Genomic DNA, 22,693 nt, shown 5'->3' with positions numbered 1-22,693 from the left:
CCCGGCCCTGACCCTAAAACAACCCTAACCCTGAGTCCCAGCCCTGACCCTAAAACAACCCTAAACCTGGGCCCCGGCCCTGACCCTAAAACAACCCTAACCCTGGGCCCTGGCCCTGACCCTAAAACAACCCTAACCCTGGGCCCTGGCCAAGACCCTAAAGCAACCCTAAACCTGGGCCCTGGCCCTGACCCTAAAACAAGCCTAACCCTGGGCCCTGGCCCTGACCCTAAAACAAGCCTAACCCTGGGCCCTGACCCTGACCCTAAAACAACACTAACACTGGGACCTGGCCCTGACCTAAAACAACCCTAACCCTGCGCCCTGGCCCTGACCTAAAACAAACCTATACCTGTGCCCTGGCCCTGACCCTAAAACAAGCCTTACCCTGGGCCCTGGCCCTGACGCTAAAACAAACCCAACCATGGGCCCTCACCCTAAAACAACCCTAACCCTGGGCCCTGACCCTAAAACAACTCTGACCCTGGGCCCTGACACTAAAACAACCCTAACCCTGGGCCCTGACCCTAAAACAACCCTAACCCTGGGCCCTGATCCTAAAACAAGCCTAACCCTGGGCCCCGACCCTAAAAAAACCCTAACCCTGGGCCCTGGCACTAAAACAACCCTAACCCTGGGCCCTGGCCCTGACCTAAAACAACCCTAAACCTGTGCCGTGGCCCTGACCCTAAAACAAGCCTTACCCTGGGCCCTGGCCCTGACGCTAAAACAAACCCAACCTTTGGCCCTCACCTTAAAACAACCCTAACCCTGGGCCCCGACCCTAAAACAACCCTGACCCTGGGCCCTGACCCTAAAACAACCCTAACCCTCGGCCCTGACCCTAAAACAACCCTAACCCTGGGCCCTGACCCTAAAACAAGCCTAACCCTGGGCCCTGGCCCTGACCCTAAAACAAGCCTAACCGTGGGCCCTGGCCCTGACCCTAAAACAACCCTAACCCTGGGACCTGGCACTACAACAAGCCTAAACCTCGACCCAGGTCCTCACCCTAAAACAACCCTAACCCTGGGCCCTGGCCCTGACCCTAAAACAACCCTAACCCTGCGCACTGGCCCTGAGCCTAAAATAACCCTAACCCTGGGCCGTGGCCAATACCCTAAAACAAGCCTAACCTTGGGCCCTGGCCTTGACCCTAAAACAAGCCTAACCCTGGGCCCTGGCCCTGACCCTAAAACAAGCCTAACCCTGGGCCAAGGCCTTGACCCTAAAACAACCCTAACGCTGGGCCCTGTCCCCGTCACTAAAACAAGCCTAAACTTGGGCCCTGGCCCTGACCCTAAAACAACCCTAACCCTGCGCCCTGGCCCTGAGCCTAAAATAAACCTAACCCTGGGCCGTGGCCCTTACCCTAAAACAAGCCTAACCTTGGGCCCTGGCCTTGACCCTAAAACAAGCCTAACCCTGGGCCCTGGCCCTGACCCTAAAACAAGCCTAACCCTGGGCCCTGGCCCTGACCCTAAAACAACCCTAACCCTGGGCCCTGTCCCTGTCACTAAAACAAGCCTAAACTTGGGCCCTGGCCCTGACCCTAAAACAAGCCTAACCCTGGGCCCTGGCCCTGACCCTAAAACAAGCCTAACACTGGGCCCTGGTCCTGACCCTAAAACAACCCTAACCCTGGGCCCTGGCCCTGACCCTAAAACAACCCTAAACTAGGGACCTGGCCCTAACCTAAAACAACCCTAACCCTGGGCCCTGGCCCTGACCTAAAGTAACCCTAACCCTGGGCCCTGGCCCTGACTCTAAAACAACCCTAACCCTGGGCCCTAGCACTAAAACAAGCCTAAACCTGGGCCCAAGTCCTGACCCTAAAACCACCCTAACCCGGGGCCCTGGCCCTGACCCTAAAACAACCCTAAACCAGGGCCCTGGCCTTGACCCTAAAACAACCCTAACCCTGGGCCCTGGCCCTGAACCTAAAACAAGCCTAACCCTGGGCCCTGGCCCTGACCCTAAAACAACCCTAACCCTGGGCCCTGGCCCTGACCCTAAAACAAGCCTAACCCTGGGACCTGGCCATGACCCTAAAACAAGCCTAACCCTGGGACCTGGCCGTGACCCTAAAACAACCCTAACCCTGGGACCTGGCCCTGACCCTAAAACAAGACAAACCCTGGGCCCTCGCCCTGACCCTAAAACATCCCCAACCCTGGGCCCTGGCCCTAACCCTGATCCTAAAACAACCCTAACCATGGTCCCTGGCTCTGACCCTAAAACAAGCCTAACCCTGGGCCCCGGCCCTGACCCTAAGCCAACCCTAACCCTGGGCCCCGGCCCTGACCCTGAAACAACCCTAACCCTGGACCCCGGCCCTGACCATAAAACAACCCTAACCCTGACCCCCGGCCCTGACCCTAAAACAACCCTAAACCTGGGCCCCGGCCCTGACCCTAAAACAACCCTAACCCTGGGCCCTGGCCCTGACCCTAAAACAACCCTAACCCTGGGCCCTGGCCCTCACCCTAAAACAACCCTAACCCTGGGCCCTGGCCCTGACCCTAAAACAGCCCTAACCCTGGGCCCTGGCCGTGACCCTAAAACAAACTTAACCCTGGGCCCTGGCCCGACCCTTAAAGAAGCCTAACCCTGGGCCCTGGCCCTGACCCTAAAACAGCCATAACCCTGGGCCCTGGCCCTGACCCTAAAACAAGCCTAACCCTGGGCCCTGGCCCTGACCCTAAAACAACCCTAACCCTGGGACCTGGCCCTGACCTAAAACAACCCTAACCCTGGGCCCTGGCCCTGACCTAAAACAACCCTAAACCTGTGCCCTGGCCCTGACCCTAAAACAAGCCTAACGCTGGGCCCTCGCCCTAACCCTAAAACAAACCTAACCCCGGGCCCTGGCCGTAACCCTGACCCTAAAACAACCCTAAACCTGGGCCCTGGCTCTGACCCTAAAACAAGCCTAACCCTTGGCCCTGGCCCTGACACTAAAACAACCCTAACCATGGGCCCTGTCCCTGACCCTAAAACAAGCCTAACGCTCGGCCCTGGTCCTGACCCTAAAACAAGCCTAACCCTGGGCCCTGGCCCTGACCCTAAAACAAGCCTAAACCTGGGCCCTGGCCGTGACCCTAAAACAACCTTAACCCTGGGCCCTGGCCCGACCCTTAAAGAAGCCTAACCCTGGGCCCTGGCCCTGACCCTAAAACAACCCTAACCCTGGTCCCTGGCCCTGACCCTAAAACAACCCTAACCCTGGGCCCTGGCCCTGACCCTAAAACATCCCTAACCCTGGGACCTGGCCCTGACCTAAAACAACCCTAAGCCTGGGCCCTGGCCCTGACCTAAAACAACCCTAAACCTGTGCCCTGGCCCTGACCCTAAAACAAGCCTAACCCTGGGCCCTCGCCCTAACCCTAAAACAAACCTAAACCTGGGCCCTGGCCGTAACCCTGACCCTAAAACAACCCTAACCCTGGGCCCAGGCTCTGACACTAAAACAAGCCTAACCCTGGCCCCAGGTCCTGACCCTAAAACAATCCTAACCCTGGGCCCTGGCCCTGACCCTAAAGCAACCCTAAACCTGGGCCCTGACCCTGAACCTAAAACAACCCTGACGCTGGGCCCTGGCCCTTACCCTAAAACAAGCCTAACCCTGGGCCCTGGCCCTGACCCTAAAACAAGCCTAACCCTGGGCCCTGGCCCTGACCCTAAAACAAGCCTAACCCTGGGCCTTGGCCCTGACCCTAAAACAACCCTAACCGTGGGCCCTGGCCCTGACCCTAAAACAAGCCTAACCCTGGGCCCTGGCCCTGACCCTAAAACAACCCTAACCCTGGGTCCTGGCCCTGACCCTAAAACAACCCTATCCCTGGGCCCTCGCCCTGACCCTATAACAAGCCTAACCCTGGGCCCTGGCCCTGACCCTAAAACAACCCTAACCCTGGGCCCTCGCCCTGACCCTAAAACAAGCCTAACCCTGGGCCCTGGCCCTGACCCTAGAATAACCCTAACGCTGGGACCTGTCCCTGACCCTAAAACAAGCCTAACCCTGGGCCCTGGCCCTGAACCTAAAACAAGCCTAACCCTGGGACCTGTCCCTGACCCTAAAAGAAGCCTAACCCGGGGCCCTGGCACTGACCCTAAAACAACCCTAACGCTGGGCCCTGGCCCTGACCCTAAAACACCCCTAAACCTGGGCCCTGGCCCTGACCCTAAAACAATCCTAATGCTGGGCCCTGGCACTGACCTAAAACAACCCTGAACCTGGGCCCTGGCCCTGACCCTAAAACAACCCTAACCCTGGGCCCTGGCACTAAAACAAGCCTAACTCTGGGCCCTGGCCCTGACGCTAAAACAACCCTAACCGTGGGCCCTGGCCCTGACCCTAAAACAAGCCTAACCCTAGGCCCTGGCCCTCACCCTAAAACAACCCTAAACCTGGGCCCTGGCCCTGATCCTAAAGCAACCCTAAACCTGGGCCCTGGCCCTGACCCTAAAACAAGCCTAACCCTGGGCCCTGGCCCTGACACTAAAACACCCCTAAACCTGGGCCCTGGCCCTGACCCTAAAACAACCCTAATGCTGGGCCCTTTCCCTGACCTAAAACAACCCTGACCCTGGGCCCTGGCCCTGACCCTAAAACAACCCTAACTCTGGGTCCTGGCACTAAAACAAGCCTAAACCTGGGCCCAGGTCCTGACCCTAAAACAAGCCTAACCCTGGGCCCTGGCCCTGACCCTAAAACAACCGTAACCCTTGGCCCTGACCCTGACCCTAAAACAACCCTATCCCTGGGCCCTGGCCATGACCTAAAACAACCGTAACCCTGGGCCCTGGCCCTGACCCTAAAACAACCCTAATCCTGGGCCCTGGCACAAAAACAACCCTAACCCTGGGCCCAGGACCTGACCCTAAAACAACCCTAACCCTGGGCCCTGGCCCTGACCCTAAAACAACCCTAACGCTGGGCCCTGTCCCTGACCCGAAAACAAGCCTAACCCTCGGCCCTGTCCCTGACCTAAAACAACCCTGACCCTGGGCCCTGTCCCTGACCCTAAAACAGCCCTCACCGTGGTTCCTGGCCCTGACCCTAAAACAACCCTAACCCTGGGCCCTGGCCTTGACCCAAAAACAACGCTAACCCTGGGCCCTGGCCCTGACCCTAAAACAAACCAAACCCTGGGCCCCGAACCTAAAAAAACCCTAATCCTGGGCCCTGTCACTGAAACAAGCCTAACCCTGGGCCCTGGCCCTGACCCTAAAACAACCCTAACCCTGTGCCCTGGCCCTGACCCTAAAACAAACAAAACCCTGGGCCCTGGCCCTGACCCTAAAATAAACCCAACCATGGGCACTCACCCTAAAACAACCCTAACCCTGGGCCCTGACCCTAAAACATCCCTAAGCCTGGGACCTGGCCGTGACCCTAAAACAAGCCTAAACCTGGGCCTTGGCCCTGACCTTAAAACAACCCTAACCCTGGGCCCTGGCCCTGACCCTAAAACAACCCTAACCCTGGGCCCTGGCCCTCACCCTAAAACAACCCTAACCCTGGGCCCTGACCCTAAAACAACCCTGACCCTGGGCCCTGACCCTAAAACAACCCTAACCCTGGGCCCTGATCCTAAAACAAGCCTAACCCTGGGCCCCGACCTTAAAAAAACCCTAACCCTGGGCCCTGGCACTAAAACAAACCTAACCCTGGGCGAAGGTCCTCACCCTAAAACAACCCTAACCCTGGGCCCTGGCCCTGACCCTAAATCAAGCCTAACCCTGGGCCCTGGCCCTGACCCTAAAACAAGCCTAACCGTGGGCCCTGGCCCTGACCCTAAAACAACCCTAACCCTGGGTCCTGGCACTACAACAAGCCTAAACCTCGGCCCAGGTCCTCACCCTAAAAAAACCCTAACCCTGGGCCCTGGCCCTGAACCTGAAACAACCCTAACTCTGTGCCCTGGCCCTGAGCCTAAAACAACCCTAACCCTGGGCCGTGGCCCTTACCCTAAAACAAGCCTAACCTTGGGCCCTGGCCCTGACCCTAAAACAAGCCTAACCCTGGGCCCTGGCCCTGACCCTAAAACAACCCTAACCCTGGGCCCTGTCCCTGACCCTAAAACAAGCCTAAATTTGGGCCCTGGCCCTGACCCTAAAACAAGCCAAACACTGGGCCCTGGCCCTGACCCTAAAACAACCCTAACCCTGGGCCCTGTCCCTGACCCTAAAACAAGCCTAAACCTGGGCCCCGGTTCTGACCCTAAAACAAGCCTAAACCTGGGCCCTGGTCCTGACCCTAAAACAAACCCAACCCTGTACCCTCACCCTAAAACAACCCTAACCTTGGTCCCTGACCCTAAAACAACCCTAACCCTGGGCCCTGATCCTAAAACAAGCAGAACCCTGGGCCCCGATCCGAAAAAAACCCTAACCCTGGGCCTCGACCCTAAAACAAACCTAACCCTGGGCCCCGACCCTAAAACAACCCTAACCCTGGACCCTGGCCCAGACCCCAAAACAACCCTAACACTGGCCCCTGGCCCTGACCCTAAAACAACCCTAACCCTGGGCCCTGGCCCTGAACCGAAAACAACCCTAACCCTGTGCCCGGGCCCTGACCCGAAAACAACCCTAACCCTGGGCCCCAGCCCTGACCCTAAAGCAACCCTAACGCTGGGCCCTGGCACTGACCCTAAAACAACCCTAACCCTGGGCCCTGATCCTAAAACAAGCCTAACCCTGGGCCCCGAACCTAAAAAAAACCCTAATCCTGGGCCCTGGCACTAAAACAAGCCTAACCCTGGGCCCTGGCCCTGACCTTAAAACAACCCTAACCCTGGGCCCTGGCCCTGACCCTAAAACAAACCAAACCCTGGGCCCTGGCCCTGACCCTAAAATAAACCCAACCATGGGCACTCACCCTAAAACAACCCTAACCCTGGGCCCTGACCCTAAAACAACCCTAAGCCTGGGACTTGGCCGTGACCCTAAAACAAGCCTAACCCTGGGCCCCAGCCCTGACCCTAAAGCAACCCTAACCCTGGGCCCCGGCACTGGCCCTAAAACAACCCTAACCCTGGGCCCCGGCCCTGACCCTAAAACAAACCTAACCCTGGGCCCCGGCCCTGACCCTAAAACAACCCTAACCCTGGGCCCCGGCCCTGACCCTAAAACAACCCTAACCCTGGGCCCCGGCCCTGACCCTAAAACAACCCTAACCCTGGGCCCCGGCCCTGACCCTAAAACAACGCTAACCCTGAGCCCCGGCCCTGACCCTAAAACAACCCTAAACCTGGGCCCCGGCCCTGACCCTAAAACATGCCTAACCCTGGGCCCTGGCCCTGACCCTGAAACAAACCTAACCCTGGGCCGTGGCCCAAATTGTAATGAGGTCTGTTGGGCAAAATTCCATATAAGCATAGTATCAATTAATAAAGCAAATCGTGATAAATTAGTACGATTGACTTTCTGGAGTTTCTGACAATAAAAGTAAGGAAAGTGCAGAACACAAAGACAGAGAGTAAAAAGAGAAATTAGGAAAGCATTCTACATGTTTAATAGGAAGACACTGGCCGTGTTCGTGCAGCGGCAGTATGTCGTGACATGACATACTTTGGAGAGAAGTTAACAGATGAGGAAGTTGATAAAAATCGTCAGAGGACCAAAATACTGGTAGCGACACTCAAGGAAACCACGAAATTTCCATAACTTATGTCAGCAAAGTGGGAATATTGTACAGTGTGTGTTGAAGTTCCTATACAACATTGTTTATCTGCCGTTTGTTTGTTTGTAAGCAATGTATATACTAACAGTTCTTCTTGCTGTCAAAAGAATATGTGTGAATAAGTCATTTTAACTTATTCTTCTGTTTTTCTTTTATCTTCCTGCCATCATCCCACAGCCTTACTTTAGAAATTTTTTCTTTAGAAAATTGAACAAGTGCCCCTTGTGGTGGCACATACCTCGAGGATGGGAGGCAGGGGTGGAAGGGTCACTTGAGGCCATTAGTTTGACAGCAGCCTGGCCAACAAAGTGAGACCCCATGTCTGCAAAACAATTTAAAAATTAGCCAAGTATCGTCATGTATACCTACAGTCCCAGCTACCTCAACTTACGGAGAAACTTCAGGGCCTAGAGAGAAGGCTGGGCGGCAGGAGCTGGGTCTAAAGAGGCCATTGGAACGATGGAGCTGTGCCTGTGGAGGCTGTTGTGAGGCAGTAGGCTCATCTGCGGAGACTGCCGTGAGGTAGGGTATGGGCCTAAATAGGCCATTGTGAGTCATGAGCTTGGTCTGTAGAGGCTGACTGGAGAGAGTTCTGGGCCTGGCGAGGCTGCCGGGAGGTAGGAGCTGGGCCAAAAGATTTAAGCACATTTACGTTTATTAGGCACTTCATTTCCATTATTACACTGGAATATATAATAAAATAATTATAGAACTCACCATAATGTAGAATCAGTGGGCGTGTTAAGCTTGTTTTCCTGAAACTGGATGGTCCCACCTGAGCGTGATGGGAGAAAGTGACAGATCAATAGGTATTAGATTCTCATAAGAACAGCGCAACCTAGATCCCTCACATGCACGGTTCACAACAGGGTGCGTTCTCCTATGAGAATCTAATGCTGCTGCTCATCTGAGAAGGTGGAGCTCAAGCGGGAATGTGAGCAAAGGGGAGTGGCTGTAAATACAGACGAAGCTTCCCTCACTCCCTCACTCGACACCACTCACCTGCTGTGTGGCTCCTTACGGCTCCAAGGCTCAGGGGTTGGGGACCCCAACTCAACTGCATCCAAAGCGACCCTTCCCACACCAGTCTTCATAGTAGTCAAGGGCAGCAACCACTTAGCTCCCAAGGCATGTGCCTCAGCTAGCATTTCGTCACAATCAACAGTAAGTGGTAGCTTGAGTCATTGTGAGGTCACTTCCTGGAAATCACCCTAAACATGGGCCCTGACACTAAAACCCTAACCCTGGGCCCTGACCCTAAAACCCTAACCCTGGGCCCTGACAATAAAACCCTAACACTGGGCCCTGGCCCTGAGCCTAAAACCCCAAACCGGGGTCCCGGCCCTGACCTTAAACAACCCTAACCCTGGGCCCTGTCCCTGACCCTAAAGCAAGCCTAACCCTGGGCCCTGGCCCTGAACCCAAAACAACCCTAACTCTGGGCCCTGGCCCTGACCCTAAAACAACCCAATCCCTTGGCGCTGGGCCTGACCCTAAAACAAGCCTAACACTGGGCCCTGGCCCTGACCCTAAAACAAGCCTAACCCTGGGCCCTGGCACTAAAACAAGCCTAACCCTGGGCCCAGGTCCTGACCCTAAAACAACCCTAACCCTGGGCCCTAGCCCTGAACCTAAAACAAGCCTAACCCTGGGCCCCGGTCCTGACCCTAAAACAAGCCTAACCATGGGCCCTGGCCCTGACCCTACAACAACCCTAAACCTGGGCCCTGGCCCTGACCCTAAAACAACCCTAACCCTAGGCCCTGGCCCTGACCTTAAAACAACCCTAAACCTGGGACCTGGTCCTGACCTAAAACAACCCTAAACCTAGGCCCTGGCCCTGACCTAAAACAACCCTAAACCTGGGCCCTGGCCCTGACCCTAAAACAACCCTAACCCTGGGCCCTCGCACTAAAACAAGCCTAAGCCTGGGCCCAGGTCCTGACCCTAAAACAACCCTAACCCTGGAACCCGGCCCTGACCCTAAAACAACCCTAACCCTGAGTCCCAGCCCTGACCCTAAAACAACCCTAAACCTGGGCCCCGGCCCTGACCCTAAAACAACCCTAACCCTGGGCCCTGGCCCTGACCCTAAAACAACCCTAACCCTGGGCCCTGGCCAAGACCCTAAAGCAACCCTAAACCCGGGCCCTGGCCCTGACCCTAAAACAAGCCTAACCCTGGGCCCTGGCCCTGACCCTAAAACAAGCCTAACCCTGGGCCCTGACCCTGACCCTAAAACAACACTAACACTGGGACCTGGCCCTGACCTAAAACAACCCTAACCCTGCGCCCTGGCCCTGACCTAAAACAAACCTATACCTGTGCCCTGGCCCTGACCCTAAAACAAGCCTTACCCTGGGCCCTGGCCCTGACGCTAAAACAAACCCAACCCTGGGCCCTCACCCTAAAACAACCCTAACCCTGGGCCCTGACCCTAAAACAACTCTGACCCTGGGCCCTGACACTAAAACAACCCTAACCCTGGGCCCTGACCCTAAAACAACCCTAACCCTGGGCCCTGATCCTAAAACAAGCCTAACCCTGGGCCCCGACCCTAAAAAAACCCTAACCCTGGGCCCTGGCACTAAAACAACCCTAACCCTGGGCCCTGGCCCTGACCTAAAACAACCCTAAACCTGTGCCCTGGCCCTGACCCTAAAACAAGCCTTACCCTGGGCCCTGGCCCTGACGCTAAAACAAACCCAACCTTTGGCCCTCACCTTAAAACAACCCTAACCCTGGGCCCTGACCCTAAAACAACCCTGACCCTGGGCCCTGACCCTAAAACAACCCTAACCCTCGGCCCTGACCCTAAAACAACCCTAACCCTGGGCCCTGACCCTAAAACAAGCCTAACCCTGGGCCCTGGCCCTGACCCTAAAACAAGCCTAACCGTGGGCCCTGGCCCTGACCCTAAAACAACCCTAACCCTGGGACCTGGCACTACAACAAGCCTAAACCTCGGCCCAGGTCCTCACCCTAAAACAACCCTAACCCTGGGCCCTGGCCCTGACACTAAAACAACCCTAACCCTGCGCACTGACCCTGAGCCTAAAATAACCCTAACCCTGGGCCGTGGCCAATACCCTAAAACAAGCCTAACCTTGGGCCCTGGCCTTGACCCTAAAACAAGCCTAACCCTGGGCCCTGGCCCTGACCCTAAAACAAGCCTAACCCTGGGCCAAGGCCTTGACCCTAAAACAACCCTAACGCTGGGCCCTGTCCCCGTCACTAAAACAAGCCTAAACTTGGGCCCTGGCCCTGACCCTAAAACAACCCTAACCCTGCGCCCTGGCCCTGAGCCTAAAATAAACCTAACCCTGGGCCGTGGCCCTTACCCTAAAACAAGCCTAACCTTGGGCCCTGGCCTTGACCCTAAAACAAGCCTAACCCTGGGCCCTGGCCCTGACCCTAAAACAAGCCTAACCCTGGGCCCTGGCCCTGACCCTAAAACAACCCTAACCCTGGGCCCTGTCCCTGTCACTAAAACAAGCCTAAACTTGGGCCCTGGCCCTGACCCTAAAACAAGCCTAACCCTGGGCCCTGGCCCTGACCCTAAAACAAGCCTAACACTGGGCCCTGGTCCTGACCCTAAAACAACCCTAACCCTGGGCCCTGGCCCTGACCCTAAAACAACCCTAAACTAGGGACCTGGCCCTAACCTAAAACAACCCTAACCCTGGGCCCTGGCCCTGACCTAAAGTAACCCTAACCCTGGGCCCTGGCCCTGACTCTAAAACAACCCTAACCCTGGGCCCTAGCACTAAAACAAGCCTAAACCTGGGCCCAAGTCCTGACCCTAAAACCACCCTAACCCGGGGCCCTGGCCCTGACCCTAAAACAACCCTAAACCAGGGCCCTGGCCTTGACCCTAAAACAACCCTAACCCTGGGCCCTGGCCCTGAACCTAAAACAAGCCTAACCCTGGGCCCTGGCCCTGACCCTAAAACAACCCTAACCCTGGGCCCTGGCCCTGACCCTAAAACAGGCCTAACCCTGGGACCTGGCCGTGACCCTAAAACAAGCCTAACCCTGGGACCTGGCCGTGACCCTAAAACAACCCTAACCCTGGGACCTGGCCCTGACCCTAAAACAAGACAAACCCTGGGCCCTCGCCCTGACCCTAAAACATCCCCAACCCTGGGCCCTGGCCCTAACCCTGACCCTAAAACAACCCTAACCATGGTCCCTGGCTCTGACCCTAAAACAAGCCTAACCCTGGGCCCCGGCCCTGACCCTAAGACAACCCTAACCCTGGGCCCCGGCCCTGACCCTGAAACAACCCTAACCCTGGACCCCGGCCCTGACCATAAAACAACCCTAACCCTGAGCCCCGGCCCTGACCCTAAAACAACCCTAAACCTGGGCCCCGGCCCTGACCCTAAAACAACCCTAACCCTGGGCCCTGGCCCTGACCCTAAAACAACCCTAACCCTGGGCCCTGGCCCTCACCCTAAAACAACCCTAACCCTGGGCCCTGGCCCTGACCCTAAAACAGCCCTAACCCTGGGCCCTGGCCGTGACCCTAAAACAAACTTAACCCTGGGCCCTGGCCCGACCCTTAAAGAAGCCTAACCCTGGGCCCTGGCCCTGACCCTAAAACAGCCATAACCCTGGGCCCTGGCCCTGACCCTAAAACAAGCCTAACCCTGGGCCCTGGCCCTGACCCTAAAACAACCCTAACCCTGGGACCTGGCCCTGACCTAAAACAACCCTAACCCTGGGCCCTGGCCCTGACCTAAAACAACCCTAAACCTGTGCCCTGGCCCTGACCCTAAAACAAGCCTAACGCTGGGCCCTCGCCCTAACCCTAAAACAAACCTAACCCCGGGCCCTGGCCGTAACCCTGACCCTAAAACAACCCTAAACCTGGGCCCTGGCTCTGACCCTAAAACAAGCCTAACCCTTGGCCCTGGCCCTGACACTAAAACAACCCTAACCATGGGCCCTGTCCCTGACCCTAAAACAAGCCTAACGCTCGGCCCTGGTCCTGACCCTAAAAAAAGCCTAACCCTGGGCCATGGCCCTGACCCTAAAACAACCCTAACCCTGGGCCCTGGCCCTGACCCTAAAACATCCCTAACCCTGGGACCTGGCCCTGACCTAAAACAACCCTAACCCTGGGCCCTGGCCCTGACCTAAAACAACCCTAAACCTGTGCCCTGGCCCTGACCCTAAAACAAGCCTAACCCTGGGCCCTCGCCCTAACCCTAAAACAAACCTAAACCTGGGCCCTGGCCGTAACCCTGACCCTAAAACAACCCTAACCCTGGGCCCAGGCTCTGACACTAAAACAAGCCTAACCCTGGCCCCAGGTCCTGACCCTAAAACAATCCTAACCCTGGGCCCTGGCCGTGACCCTAAAGCAACCCTAAACCTGGGCCCTGACCCTGAACCTAAAACAACCCTGACGCTGGGCCCTGGCCCTTACCCTAAAACAAGCCTAACCCTGGGCCCTGGCCCTGACCCTAAAACAAGCCTAACCCTGGGCCCTGGCCCTGACCCTAAAACAAGCCTAACCCTGGGCCTTGGCCCTGACCCTAAAACAACCCTAACCGTGGGCCCTGGCCCTGACCCTAAAACAAGCCTAACCCTGGGCCCTGGCCCTGACCCTAAAACAACCCTAACCCTGGGTCCTGGCCCTGACCCTAAAACAACCCTATCCCTGGGCCCTCGCCCTGACCCTATAACAAGCCTAACCCTGGGCCCTGGCCCTGACCCTAAAACAACCCTAACCCTGGGCCCTCGCCCTGACCGTAAAACAAGCCTAACCCTGGGCCCTGGCCCTGACCCTAGAATAACCCTAACGCTGGGACCTGTCCCTGACCCTAAAACAAGCCTAACCCTGGGCCCTGGCCCTGAACCTAAAACAAGCCTAACCCTGGGACCTGTCCCTGACCCTAAAAGAAGCCTAACCCGGGGCCCTGGCACTGACCCTAAAACAACCCTAACGCTGGGCCCTGGCCCTGACCCTAAAACACCCCTAAACCTGGGCCCTGGCCCTGACCCTAAAACAATCCTAATGCTGGGCCCTGGCACTGACCTAAAACAACCCTGAACCTGGGCCCTGGCCCTGACCCTAAAACAACCCTAACCCTGGGCCCTGGCACTAAAACAAGCCTAACTCTGGGCCCTGGCCCTGACGCTAAAACAACCCTAACCGTGGGCCCTGGCCCTGACCCTAAAACAAGCCTAACCCTAGGCCCTGGCCCTCACCCTAAAACAACCCTAAACCTGGGCCCTGGCCCTGACCCTAAAGCAACCCTAAACCTGGGCCCTGGCCCTGACCCTAAAACAAGCCTAACCCTGGGCCCTGGCCCTGACACTAAAACACCCCTAAACCTGGGCCCTGGCCCTGACCCTAAAACAACCCTAATGCTGGGCCCTGGCCCTGACCTAAAACAACCCTGACCCTGGGCCCTGGCCCTGACCCTAAAACAACCCTAACTCTGGGTCCTGGCACTAAAACAAGCCTAAACCTGGGCCCAGGTCCTGACCCTAAAACAAGCCTAACCCTGGGCCCTGGCCCTGACCCTAAAACAACCGTAACCCTTGGCCCTGACCCTGACCCTAAAACAACCCTATCCCTGGGCCCTGGCCATGACCTAAAACAACCGTAACCCTGGGCCCTGGCCCTGACCCTAAAACAACCCTAATCCTGGGCCCTGGCACAAAAACAACCCTAACCCTGGGCCCAGGACCTGACCCTAAAACAACCCTAACCCTGGGCCCTGGCCCTGACCCTAAAACAACCCTAACGCTGGGCCCTGTCCCTGACCCGAAAACAAGCCTAACCCTCGGCCCTGTCCCTGACCTAAAACAACCCTGACCCTGGGCCCTGTCCCTGACCCTAAAACAGCCCTCACCGTGGTTCCTGGCCCTGACCCTAAAACAACCCTAACCCTGGGCCCTGGCCATGACCCAAAAACAACGCTAACCCTGGGCCCTGGCCCTGACCCTAAAACAAACCAAACCCTGGGCCCCGAACCTAAAAAAACCCTAATCCTGGGCCCTGTCACTGAAACAAGCCTAACCCTGGGCCCTGGCCCTGACCCTAAAACAACCCTAACCCTGTGCCCTGGCCCTGACCCTAAAACAAACAAAACCCTGGGCCCTGGCCCTGACCCTAAAATAAACCCAACCATGGGCACTCACCCTAAAACAACCCTAACCCTGGGCCCTGACCCTAAAACATCCCTAAGCCTGGGACCTGGCCGTGACCCTAAAACAAGCCTAAACCTGGGCCTTGGCCCTGACCTTAAAACAACCCTAACCCTGGGCCCTGGCCCTGACCCTAAAACAACCCTAACCCTGGGCCCTGGCCCTCACCCTAAAACAACCCTAACCCTGGGCCCTGACCCTAAAACAACCCTGACCCTGGGCCCTGACCCTAAAACAACCCTAACCCTGGGCCCTGATCCTAAAACAAGCCTAACCCTGGGCCCCGACCTTAAAAAAACCCTAACCCTGGGCCCTGGCACTAAAACAAACCTAACCCTGGGCGAAGGTCCTCACCCTAAAACAACCCTAACCCTGGGCCCTGGCCCTGACCCTAAATCAAGCCTAACCCTGGGCCCTGGCCCTGACCCTAAAACAAGCCTAACCGTGGGCCCTGGCCCTGACCCTAAAACAACCCTAACCCTGGGTCCTGGCACTACAACAAGCCTAAACCTCGGCCCAGGTCCTCACCCTAAAAAAACCCTAACCCTGGGCCCTGGCCCTGAACCTGAAACAACCCTAACTCTGTGCCCTGGCCCTGAGCCTAAAACAACCCTAACCCTGGGCCGTGGCCCTTACCCTAAAACAAGCCTAACCTTGGGCCCTGGCCCTGACCCTAAAACAAGCCTAACCCTGGGCCCTGGCCCTGACCCTAAAACAACCCTAACCCTGGGCCCTGTCCCTGACCCTAAAACAAGCCTAAATTTGGGCCCTGGCCCTGACCCTAAAACAAGCCTAACACTGGGCCCTGGCCCTGACCCTAAAACAACCCTAACCCTGGGCCCTGTCCCTGACCCTAAAACAAGCCTAAACCTGGGCCCCGGTTCTGACCCTAAAACAAGCCTAAACCTGGGCCCTGGTCCTGACCCTAAAACAAACCCAACCCTGTACCCTCACCCTAAAACAACCCTAACCTTGGTCCCTGACCCTAAAACAACCCTAACCCTGGGCCCTGATCCTAAAACAAGCAGAACCCTGGGCCCCGATCCGAAAAAAACCCTAACCCTGGGCCTCGACCCTAAAACAAACCTAACCCTGGGCCCCGACCCTAAAACAACCCTAACCCTGGACCCTGGCCCAGACCCCAAAACAACCCTAACACTGGCCCCTGGCCCTGACCCTAAAACAACCCTAACCCTGGGCCCTGGCCCTGAACCGAAAACAACCCTAACCCTGTGCCCGGGCCCTGACCCGAAAACAACCCTAACCCTGGGCCCCAGCCCTGACCCTAAAGCAACCCTAACCCTGGGCCCTGGCACTGACCCTAAAACAACCCTAACCCTGGGCCCTGATCCTAAAACAAGCCTAACCCTGGGCCCCGAACCTAAAAAAAACCCTAATCCTGGGCCCTGGCACTAAAACAAGCCTAACCCTGGGCCCTGGCCCTGACCTTAAAACAACCCTAACCCTGGGCCCTGGCCCTGACCCTAAAACAAACCAAACCCTGGGCCCTGGCCCTGACCCTAAAATAAACCCAACCATGGGCACTCACCCTAAAACAACCCTAACCCTGGGCCCTGACCCTAAAACAACCCTAAGCCTGGGACTTGGCCGTGACCCTAAAACAAGCCTAACCCTGGGCCCCAGCCCTGACCCTAAAGCAACCCTAACCCTGGGCCCTGGCACTGGCCCTAAAACAACCCTAACCCTGGGCCCCGGCCCTGACCCTAAAACAAACCTAACCCTGGGCCCCGGCCCTGACCCTAAAACAACCCTAACCCTGGGCCCCGGCCCTGACCCTAAAACAACCCTAACCCTGGGCCCCGGCCCTGACCCTAAAACAACCCTAACCCTGGGCCCCGGCCCTGACCCTAAAACAACGCTAACCCTGAGCCCCGGCCCTGACCCTAAAACAACCCTAAACCTGGGCCCCGGCCCTGACCCTAAAACATGCCTAACCCTGGGCCCTGGCCCTGACCCTGAAACAAACCTAACCCTGGGCCGTGGCCCAAATTGTAATGAGGTCTGTTGGGCAAAATTCCATATAAGCATAGTATCAATTAATAAAGCAAATCGTGATAAATTAGTACGATTGACTTTCTGGAGTTTCTGACAATAAAAGTAAGGAAAGTGCAGAACACAAAGACAGAGAGTAAAAAGAGAAATTAGGAAAGCATTCTACATGTTTAATAGGAAGACACTGGCCGTGTTCGTGCAGCGGCAGTATGTCGTGACATGACATACTTTGGAGAGAAGTTAACAGATGAGGAAGTTGATAAAAATCGTCAGAGGACCAAAATACTGGTAGCGACACTCAAGGAAACCACGAAATTTCCATAACTTATGTCAGCAAAGTGGGAATATTGTACAGTGTGTGTTGAAGTTCCTATACAACATTGTTTATCTGCCGTTTGTTTGTTTGTAAGCAATGTATATACTAACAGTTCTTCTTGCTGTCAAAAGAATATGTGTGAATAAGTCATTTTAACTTATTCTTCTGTTTTTCTTTTATCTTCCTGCCATCATCCCACAGCCTTACTTTAGAAATTTTTTCTTTAGAAAATTGAACAAGTGCCCCTTGTGGTGGCACATACCTCGAGGATGGGAGGCAGGGGTGGAAGGGTCACTTGAGGCCATTAGTTTGACAGCAGCCTGGCCAACAAAGTGAGACCCCATGTCTGCAAAACAATTTAAAAATTAGCCAAGTATCGTCATGTATACCTACAGTCCCAGCTACCTCAACTTACGGAGAAACTTCAGGGCCTAGAGAGAAGGCTGGGCGGCAGGAGCTGGGTCTAAAGAGGCCATTGGAACGATGGAGCTGTGCCTGTGGAGGCTGTTGTGAGGCAGTAGGCTCATCTGCGGAGACTGCCGTGAGGTAGGGTATGGGCCTAAATAGGCCATTGTGAGTCATGAGCTTGGTCTGTAGAGGCTGACTGGAGAGAGTTCTGGGCCTGGCGAGGCTGCCGGGAGGTAGGAGCTGGGCCAAAAGATTTAAGCACATTTACGTTTATTAGGCACTTCATTTCCATTATTACACTGGAATATATAATAAAATAATTATAGAACTCACCATAATGTAGAATCAGTGGGCGTGTTAAGCTTGTTTTCCTGAAACTGGATGGTCCCACCTGAGCGTGATGGGAGAAAGTGACAGATCAATAGGTATTAGATTCTCATAAGAACAGCGCAACCTAGATCCCTCACATGCACGGTTCACAACAGGGTGCGTTCTCCTATGAGAATCTAATGCTGCTGCTCATCTGAGAAGGTGGAGCTCAAGCGGGAATGTGAGCAAAGGGGAGTGGCTGTAAATACAGACGAAGCTTCCCTCACTCCCTCACTCGACACCACTCACCTGCTGTGTGGCTCCTTACGGCTCCAAGGCTCAGGGGTTGGGGACCCCAACTCAACTGCATCCAAAGCGACCCTTCCCACACCAGTCTTCATAGTAGTCAAGGGCAGCAACCACTTAGCTCCCAAGGCATGTGCCTCAGCTAGCATTTCGTCACAATCAACAGTAAGTGGTAGCTTGAGTCATTGTGAGGTCACTTCCTGGAAATCACCCTAAACATGGGCCCTGACACTAAAACCCTAACCCTGGGCCCTGACCCTAAAACCCTAACCCTGGGCCCTGACAATAAAACCCTAACACTGGGCCCTGGCCCTGAGCCTAAAACCCCAAACCGGGGTCCCGGCCCTGACCTTAAACAACCCTAACCCTGGGCCCTGTCCCTGACCCTAAAGCAAGCCTAACCCTGGGCCCTGGCCCTGAACCCAAAACAACCCTAACTCTGGGCCCTGGCCCTGACCCTAAAACAACCCAATCCCTTGGCGCTGGCCCTGACCCTAAAACAAGCCTAACACTGGGCCCTGGCCCTGACCCTAAAACAAGCCTAACCCTGGGCCCTGGCACTAAAACAAGCCTAAACCTGGGCCCAGGTCCTGACCCTAAAACAACCCTAACCCTGGGCCCTAGCCCTGAACCTAAAACAAGCCTAACCCTGGGCCCCGGTCCTGACCCTAAAACAAGCCTAACCGTGGGCCCTGGCCCTGACCCTACAACAACCCTAAACCTGGGCCCTGGCCCTGACCCTAAAACAACCCTAACCCTAGGCCCTGGCCCTGACCTTAAAACAACCCTAAACCTGGGACCTGGTCCTGACCTAAAACAACCCTAAACCTAGGCCCTGGCCCTGACCTAAAACAACCCTAAACCTGGGCCATGGCCCTGACCCTAAAACAACCCTAACCCTGGGCCCTCGCACTAAAACAAGCCTAAGCCTGGGCCCAGGTCCTGACCCTAAAACAACCCTAACCCTGGAACCCGGCCCTGACCCTAAAACAACCCTAACCCTGAGTCCCAGCCCTGACCCTAAAACAACCCTAAACCTGGGCCCCGGCCCTGACCCTAAAACAACCCTAACCCTGGGCCCTGGCCCTGACCCTAAAACAACCCTAACCCTGGGCCCTGGCCAAGACCCTAAAGCAACCCTAAACCCGGGCCCTGGCCCTGACCCTAAAACAAGCCTAACCCTGGGCCCTGGCCCTGACCCTAAAACAAGCCTAACCCTGGGCCCTGACCCTGACCCTAAAACAACACTAACACTGGGACCTGGCCCTGACCTAAAACAACCCTAACCCTGCGCCCTGGCCCTGACCTAAAACAAACCTATACCTGTGCCCTGGCCCTGACCCTAAAACAAGCCTTACCCTGGGCCCTGGCCCTGACGCTAAAACAAACCCAACCCTGGGCCCTCACCCTAAAACAACCCAAACCCTGGGCCCTGACCCTAAAACAACTCTGACCCTGGGCCCTGACACTAAAACAACCCTAACCCTGGGCCCTGACCCTAAAACAACCCTAACCCTGGGCCCTGATCCTAAAACAAGCCTAACCCTGGGCCCCGACCCTAAAAAAACCCTAACCCTGGGCCCTGGCACTAAAACAACCCTAACCCTGGGCCCTGGCCCTGACCTAAAACAACCCTAAACCTGTGCCCTGGCCCTGACCCTAAAACAAGCCTTACCCTGGGCCCTGGCCCTGACGCTAAAACAAACCCAACCTTTGGCCCTCACCTTAAAACAACCCTAACCCTGGGCCCTGACCCTAAAACAACCCTGACCCTGGGCCCTGACCCTAAAACAACCCTAACCCTCGGCCCTGACCCTAAAACAACCCTAACCCTGGGCCCTGACCCTAAAACAAGCCTAACCCTGGGCCCTGGCCCTGACCCTAAAACAAGCCTAACCGTGGGCCCTGGCCCTGACCCTAAAACAACCCTAACCCTGGGACCTGGCACTACAACAAGCCTAAACCTCGGCCCAGGTCCTCACCCTAAAACAACCCTAACCCTGGGCCCTGGCCCTGACACTAAAACAACCCTAACCCTGCGCACTGACCCTGAGCCTAAAATAACCCTAACCCTGGGCCGTGGCCAATACCCTAAAACAAGCCTAACCTTGGGCCCTGGCCTTGACCCTAAAACAAGCCTAACCCTGGGCCCTGGCCCTGACCCTAAAACAAGCCTAACCCTGGGCCAAGGCCTTGACCCTAAAACAACCCTAACGCTGGGCCCTGTCCCCGTCACTAAAACAAGCCTAAACTTGGGCCCTGGCCCTGACCCTAAAACAACCCTAACCCTGCGCCCTGGCCCTGAGCCTAAAATAAACCTAACCCTGGGCCGTGGCCCTTACCCTAAAACAAGCCTAACCTTGGGCCCTGGCCTTGACCCTAAAACAAGCCTAACCCTGGGCCCTGGCCCTGACCCTAAAACAAGCCTAACCCTGGGCCCTGGCCCTGACCCTAAAACAACCCTAACCCTGGGCCCTGTCCCTGTCACTAAAACAAGCCTAAACTTGGGCCCTGGCCCTGACCCTAAAACAAGCCTAACCCTGGGCCCTGGCCCTGACCCTAAAACAAGCCTAACACTGGGCCCTGGTCCTGACCCTAAAACAACCCTAACCCTGGCCCTGGCCCTGACCCTAAAACAACCCTAAACTAGGGACCTGGCCCTAACCTAAAACAACCCTAACCCTGGGCCCTGGCCCTGACCTAAAGTAACCCTAACCCTGGGCCCTGGCCCTGACTCTAAAACAACCCTAACCCTGGGCCCTAGCACTAAAACAAGCCTAAACCTGGGCCCAAGTCCTGACCCTAAAACCACCCTAACCCGGGGCCCTGGCCCTGACCCTAAAACAACCCTAAACCAGGGCCCTGGCCTTGACCCTAAAACAACCCTAACCCTGGGCCCTGGCCCTGAACCTAAAACAAGCCTAACCCTGGGCCGTGGCCCTGAACCTAAAACAACCCTAACCCTGGGCCCTGGCCCTGACCCTAAAACAAGCCTAACCCTGGGACCTGGCCGTGACCCTAAAACAAGCCTAACCCTGGGACCTGGCCGTGACCCTAAAACAACCCTAACCCTGGGACCTGGCCCTGACCCTAAAACAAGACAAACCCTGGGCCCTCGCCCTGACCCTAAAACATCCCCAACCCTGGGCCCTGGCCCTAACCCTGACCCTAAAACAACCCTAACCATGGTCCCTGGCTCTGACCCTAAAACAAGCCTAACCCTGGGCCCCGGCCCTGACCCTAAGACAACCCTAACCCTGGGCCCCGGCCCTGACCCTGAAACAACCCTAACCCTGGACCCCGGCCCTGACCATAAAACAACCCTAACCCTGAGCCCCGGCCCTGACCCTAAAACAACCCTAAACCTGGGCCCCGGCCCTGACCCTAAAACAACCCTAACCCTGGGCCCTGGCCCTGACCCTAAAACAACCCTAACCCTGGGCCCTGGCCCTCACCCTAAAACAACCCTAACCCTGGGCCCTGGCCCTGACCCTAAAACAGCCCTAACCCTGGGCCCTGGCCGTGACCCTAAAACAAACTTAACCCTGGGCCCTGGCCCGACCCTTAAAGAAGCCTAACCCTGGGCCCTGGCCCTGACCCTAAAACAGCCATAACCCTGGGCCCTGGCCCTGACCCTAAAACAAGCCTAACCCTGGGCCCTGGCCCTGACCCTAAAACAACCCTAACCCTGGGACCTGGCCCTGACCTAAAACAACCCTAACCCTGGGCCCTGGCCCTGACCTAAAACAACCCTAAACCTGTGCCCTGGCCCTGACCCTAAAACAAGCCTAACGCTGGGCCATCGCCCTAACCCTAAAACAAACCTAACCCCGGGCCCTGGCCGTAACCCTGACCCTAAAACAACCCTAAACCTGGGCCCTGGCTCTGACCCTAAAACAAGCCTAACCCTTGGCCCTGGCCCTGACACTAAAACAACCCTAACCATTGGCCCTGTCCCTGACCCTAAAACAAGCCTAACGCTCGGCCCTGGTCCTGACCCTAAAACAAGCCTAACCCTGGGCCCTGGCCCTGACCCTAAAACAAGCCTAAACCTGGGCCCTGGCCGTGACCCTAAAACAACCTTAACCCTGGGCCCTGGCCCGACCCTTAAAGAAGCCTAACCCTGGGCCCTGGCCCTGACCCTAAAACAACCCTAACCCTGGTCCCTGGCCCTGACCCTAAAACAACCCTAACCCTGGGCCCTGGCCCTGACCCTAAAACATCCCTAACCCTGGGACCTGGCCCTGACCTAAAACAACCCTAACCCTGGGCCCTGGCCCTGACCTAAAACAACCCTAAACCTGTGCCCTGGCCCTGACCCTAAAACAAGCCTAACCCTGGGCCCTCGCCCTAACCCTAAAACAAACCTAAACCTGGGCCCTGGCCGTAACCCTGACCCTAAAACAACCCTAACCCTGGGCCCAGGCTCTGACACTAAAACAAGCCTAACCCTGGCCCCAGGTCCTGACCCTAAAACAATCCTAACC

General features: G+C 56.4%; 1 protein-coding gene across 1 annotated transcript in view; it reads right to left on the bottom strand.

Moving 5' to 3' along the window:
- Positions 1–8,026: 8,026 nt before the first annotated feature.
- The window catches only part of LOC134758129 (uncharacterized), a 29,853-nt gene continuing 15,186 nt past the window's right edge, over positions 8,027–22,693 (bottom strand). Inside the window, exons 5-8 of the transcript XR_010133040.1 lie at positions 17,925–17,982; positions 17,599–17,831; positions 8,408–8,465; positions 8,027–8,314 (exon numbers count right to left, since the gene is read on the bottom strand). The gene's annotated coding sequence lies outside the window, so the exon portion shown is untranslated. The remainder of the gene's footprint in view (positions 8,315–8,407; positions 8,466–17,598; positions 17,832–17,924; positions 17,983–22,693) is intronic.

This window comes from Gorilla gorilla, chromosome 2 (assembly GCF_029281585.2).
Source record: "Gorilla gorilla gorilla isolate KB3781 chromosome 2, NHGRI_mGorGor1-v2.1_pri, whole genome shotgun sequence".
Classification (NCBI taxonomy): Eukaryota; Metazoa; Chordata; class Mammalia; order Primates; family Hominidae; genus Gorilla; species Gorilla gorilla.
Note: the sequence above shows the minus strand (reverse complement) of the source record. Positions and strands in the feature narration are given on the sequence as shown.